The sequence below is a fragment of the Ambystoma mexicanum genome, chromosome 12 (genome assembly GCF_040938575.1).
Source record: "Ambystoma mexicanum isolate Mex_15411 chromosome 12, UKY_AmexF1_1, whole genome shotgun sequence".
Classification (NCBI taxonomy): domain Eukaryota; kingdom Metazoa; phylum Chordata; class Amphibia; order Caudata; family Ambystomatidae; genus Ambystoma; species Ambystoma mexicanum.
Window position 1 is genome coordinate 513,906,970 of NC_090936.1, and position 5,707 is coordinate 513,912,676.

Here is a 5,707-nt window from a genome sequence, read left to right on the forward strand (position 1 = left end):
GCTACTGTGGGGGAAGAGGTCACTAATCATGGATGGCACTCTATGGAAAACAATTCCATATGAATCCATATCTGTGTTAAAACCTTCTCCATTTGCATACCCCGCTCACCAAGAGCTTGTCTGCTAGTCATGTTTGACGAAGATTTCAGACCAAGGCAGAAAGCTGTTCAGAAGGCGTATGCAATATTGGAGTTAGCAGCAATACTTGTTATTGCTCAGAACTGGAAGCAAAGAGATCCACCAAGTCTCTGAATGGTTTTCCAAGACGTGGAATTTTAGAATGGACGACATGCCTTACGGGGGGAATCACTCCTCATTTACTGAAGACTGGAATGTAGTGCTGAAATTCTTAAATAAATACTTTAATATCCAGTACTGCCCTCAGAGACTGAACTTGTTGGGCATTGCTTGATATGCCAAATTAAGGAAAAGCAGTACAGTGGTCTAACCAATACAACTGAATTAAGCGGATTGCTAAGCAGATGGCGAGTGGGGAGGGGGGGCATGGGAGTTGTTGGGGTTACGGGTGGCTGAGGTACTGTTTGTGATTATAATTTCAAAATGCCAATAACAATAAAAAAAATTGTAAGGATTTATAGATTATATCCAGGTCTTTCTGTTTGTTCTGGTTTATTTCATACTGTTGCCTGAGCCAATCGGACTCTGCTTTCCTTTTCTTTTCAGTAGTTTAAGTTCTTTCGAAAACAGTTATCCCCAACGGTTTGTCTTTATAGGTGTGTTTATCTAGCAGCTGAGAGTGGCGTTAAATACATTAATAAGACCTTCTGCGGAGTCGAGTGTTCTGTGTAGAGGCCATGATGTTGTTCATACATTCCTGTAGGACAGGGGCATGTACTTTACTGTAGTTGCAGCTAGAAACCTCTGGATTCTTGATTCAGCTAGAAACCTCTGGATTCGGCTGAGGGCCAGGAAACTGAGTAAGAAAGTCGATTATGTAGTGATCTGAGCAGATACATGGAGATGTTTCCTTGTTAAATTCTGGCATGTCAACAGGTGGCAGATGAACAAGTTACTTACCAACTGTAACGTTCTTTTGACTGGATGTTCCTCCCACGTATTCCTCATCTTATGATAAGTCGTTATCTCCAGCTTCGGAAAAAAAATTCTCGTCAGAGGGCACTGTGCTCGAGGCGTCGATTGATTGTCCCTCGACGGACTCCGTACTCTGTCGACATCACCGATGGTATAAGTAGCTCGAGCCACGCCCGTTGCTTCAGTTCTGTTTTTTCGATGAACATATAAGAGGAACACCCAGGCGTGCCCCATGACTGCTACCTTCTTTGTGAGAGGAAAGCATAAGAAAACGTAAATTGTACTGTGGGGTAGGACGGGAGGGTCGATTAGGAATACGTGGGAGGAACATCCAGTCGAAAGAACGTTACAGTTGGTAAGTAACTTTTTCTTCAAATGGATTGTGTCCTCCCACGTATTCCTCATTTTATGATAGACTCCCATAGCAGTGGCAATTTTGGAGGTGGGAGTACTAATTACAGTTTTCATGGACAGAATGTAGAACTGCCCTGGCAAATAACCCCTCATTGGAGGAGGCAGTAATGCTTGATGAAAGTATGCATTGTTTTCCAAGTTGCAGCTGAGCAAATATCTGCTGCCGGGACTCCCCTCTTTAGAGCCGCAGAAGTAGCCATTCCCCTTGTAGAATAGGCTCGAAGCCCATCTGGTGGGTCTTTTCCCGCCAATCTGTAGCATTCAATTATGGTCAAAATGATCCAGCGGGATATGGTCTGTTTTGTTACTGATAAATCCAGTTTATGACCAGTATAACCCACAAACAGTTGGTCATCTTGTCGTAATTTAGACATCCTTGAGATGAAAAAACTATGAGCCCTCTTGGGATCTAGTCTATGCAGTCTCTCCTCTTCCTTGCCCAAACGAGGAGGAGGAGGATAAAATGTTGGTACTATTTTTTTGTGACAAATGGGAAGTCCGAAACTATCTTTGGTAAAAAGGAAGGTTTAACTTTAAGGACTTATACTATTTTTTTTATATGGTGGTTTGCATAAGAGCCTAAAGTTCACTAACCCTGCCCTGCGGGCTGATGATAGGGCCACAAGAAGGAGTTTTAATGTTAGAAGCCTCAATGGACAGGAGTGCAGAGGCTCAAAAGGTATGCAAGTCAAACATTTTAGTACTAAATTTAAATCATCATCAAAAGGTACTGGAGGGTATACCTTAGTAAGCCCTTTCAAGAACTGAATGATAATGGTATTTTGAAATATGAAACCTCTTCCGAGGTGCGCTTGAAAATGGACAGCGCAGCAAGGTACCCTTTTATTGTTCCTATCTGGAGCCCCAAATTGGCTAGATGTAATAGAAAAAAAGCACTGGAGTACCACATTGAAAAGGGTCCACATCCTTATCTCTGCACCAGTTACTAAACCTGTTCCAGCGACATCGGTACAAAGATTTTGTTGCTGGCCTTCTGGCTGAAAGCAAGACTTCCATTACGTCATCCGGAAGATCCCAATCCTTGTATCTCAACCTCTCAGAAACCATGCGTGAAGGTTGAGTGTCTTGACCACTGGTTGGAGAGCCCAACCTTCCTCCTGCGAGAGAAGATCCTCTTTGTGGAAGACGTACTGGAGGGCAGATGGACATGTCTAGAAGGTCCGAGTACCACGTCATCCTGGCCCAATCTGGGGCAATTAGAATCATGGTTTTCCTGAACTTTCTCAACCTCCTGATTACTTGAGGAATCAAGGGGACTGGGGAAACGCGTACAGTAGTGGACAATAACACTCCACTACGAATGCGCCTCCCAGAGCTCCTCTTTGAGGAAATTCCCTTGAGCAGTACTGCTTGCACGTACGATTGATTACAGTGGCAAACAGATCCACTTGAGGGGTTCCCCAAAGGGCGAAGATCTCTTGAAGGACTTCCTGAGCTAGCTCCCACTTGTGACAGACTGTGCTCTGCCTGCTCAGCATCTGCCGCCGTGTTCTGCTCTCCGGCTAGGTGACCTGCCGATAGAGATTGCCCAGAACCAGAGCTGCATTGCCTCTCTGCACAGTGGTAGTGACCCTACACCACCTCTCTTGTTAAGGTAGTACATGGCCACTGTGGTGTCCGTCATTATCAGGACATTCTTTCCCTGTGCAAAGGGCAGAAAGGCCTTCAGCGCCAGTCTGATTGCACTCAGCTCCAAAAGGTTGATGTGTAGTTTGGACTCCGATGGAGACCAACGACCGTCAGATCGTTGGTGTGTGCTCCCCACCCCGCGAGTGAGGCGTCCATTACTAATGTTATCTCCGGCCATGGTTGCCAAAAAGATTCTCCCTTGAGAATTTTGTTGTTGCAAGCCCACCATAGACGATCCGGAGCAACTGAACTCGGGACTTGCAGAAGATCCGACATATTCCCTGAGAACTGGGACCACTGATTTCTGAGTGCCCATTGAAGGGATCTCATTCTCAACCTGGCCTCTGGTACTAGGAAAATGCAGGATGCCATGAGGCCAGGCAACCTGAGAAAATTGAAGGCCGGTAGACGTTGGGCATTCTGGAACTTTGTTACCATCTGCAGAATGTGGAGAGCTCTCACCTCGGGGGGCGAGGCTTTTCCTGAGGAAGTATCCAAGACTGCTCCGATAAACTGGAGCTTTTGGGATGGTATCATATGGGACTTCTTGAAATTGAGGGAGAAGCCCAATTTGTGGAGGAAGTGGCAGGTGATCGAAAGATGTTCCTGAGCTTATTTCGGATAACTTGCTCTGATCAACCAATTGTCCAGGTAGGGGTAGATGTGAATACCCCCTCTCCTGAGACTCGCTGCCACAACCGCCAACAGGTGAAAACCCTCGGGGCGGAGTTCAACCCGAATCGCCGAACTCGAAACTGATAATGAGAATGAGAGTTGCCAATTGCGAACCTCAGGTACTTTCTGTGCTTTGGATGGATTGGCACATGAAAGTAAGCTTCCTGAAGGTCTAATGATACCAACCAGTCTTGGAGTTGGAGAGCCTGAAGGATCTGAAAAAGGGTCACCATCTTCAACTTGTCCTTCCTGAGGAACTTGTTCAAGTTTAAGTTCAAGATGGGTCTCAATCCTCCGTCCTTTTTTGGGATGAGAAAATATGGGTAGTACCAACCCCTGCTCCTCTCCGCTACAGGTACCTGTTCTATGGCACCTTTCTCTAGCAGGGTTAAAATTTCCTGCAACAGGAGCGGGTCTGTAATTTTTAAGGAGTTGGCTCCCGGTGGATGATTCTGAGGCCTTTTTTGGAAGGGGAGACAGTAACCTTGAGCTACTGTTTCCAGTGCCCAAGCATCTGAGGTAATGCCCCGCCATTCCTTCAGATGCTGAGAGATCCTGCCTCCCACTGGTGTTTTGTGCAACAAGGTCTCAGAGGGATTTGGAGGCGGCTGAGGGTAAAGATGCCGCTCCTGAGGCTGATTTTGCACCTCTTCCTCGTGCACCACGAGGGAAATTTCTTTTGCCTCTTTGAGAAGCCTGTCCTCTTCCTCTACCAAATGAGGAGTAGTAACGAAAAGAACGACCCCTCCAGGAAGATGAGCCGGAATAGGGTTTTTGAGGCTGGCGCATGGAGGCACTAAGCGATTTAGTTGCCGCTTTCGAGGTCTGAAGTTTTTCTAGGCTTTAGCCTTACTGCCAAACAGCCTCGAGCCATCAAAGGGCATGTTGAGGAGTCTGGCTTGCATGTCTGGTGCAAACCCCGACTTCCTCAACCACGCAAATCTGCGTAGCACAATGCTTGCAGCCATGGATCTGCTGATGCTATCAGCAGTATCCAGTCCAGACTGGAGACATTCCCCCATTGCCTCCTTCCCGTCTGACTATATTCAGGAAGCCTTCCCTTTCCTCGCCTTCCGGAATATGATCAGCTGCCGCCGAAATACAGTCCCACAGGGTATGGGTAAACCTGGCCAGGATACAGGTGACATTTGTCAATTTAAGGGCCATGCTGCCTGAAGTGAAAACTTTATGGGCCCAAGCATCAACTTTTTTATCCTATCTATCCGGAGGGATAGAGGGATATGCAGTTTGTTTTGATGTGGATGCTGCCTGATTAACTAGACTCTCTGGAGTCGGATGCCTGTTTAAATATTCGGGATCCGTACCAGCTGGTCTGTATTTCTTGGGGAAATTACTATTTGCAGCAGCAATGCTCTCAGGATTTTCCCAGTTTTTCTCCACCGTCCTCTGAAGAGCACTGTGGAAAGGGAGAACTGGATCTTTTTGAGGACCTCTGACCATTATATCTGTCATGTCGTCCTGTTCGAAAACGGGTGAAGTGTTACCCCAACCCATATACTCAATCACTCTGGTCATAAGACTCCTGTACCCTGAGTCTGCATGTTCTGCAGGATCAGGTCTGGCAAACTAATTCTGGGGAGGTGTCGATTCCACTAGCAGAATGTAGAATATCACTCAGGTCTCATTTTAGACTCTTGATCAATGAGTTCCTCAGGAACTTATTTTGTGCCATATGAAACCACGAAAGGAGTGACTTCATCTTCCTCCGAGCCAGATTCCTCATAAATTGAGGACATGGATTTAAAAAAAAGTCTGACCTGGGCAATGGAGTAAATCTCCTTTCTTCCTCTAAAATATGCGTCGAAGGAATGGAAAAATCCTTCGAAGTGGTCGAAGGAATCTTCGATGACTTCGATACAGGCGTCGAGGATGCTTTTGGCTACGATGCCGAAAC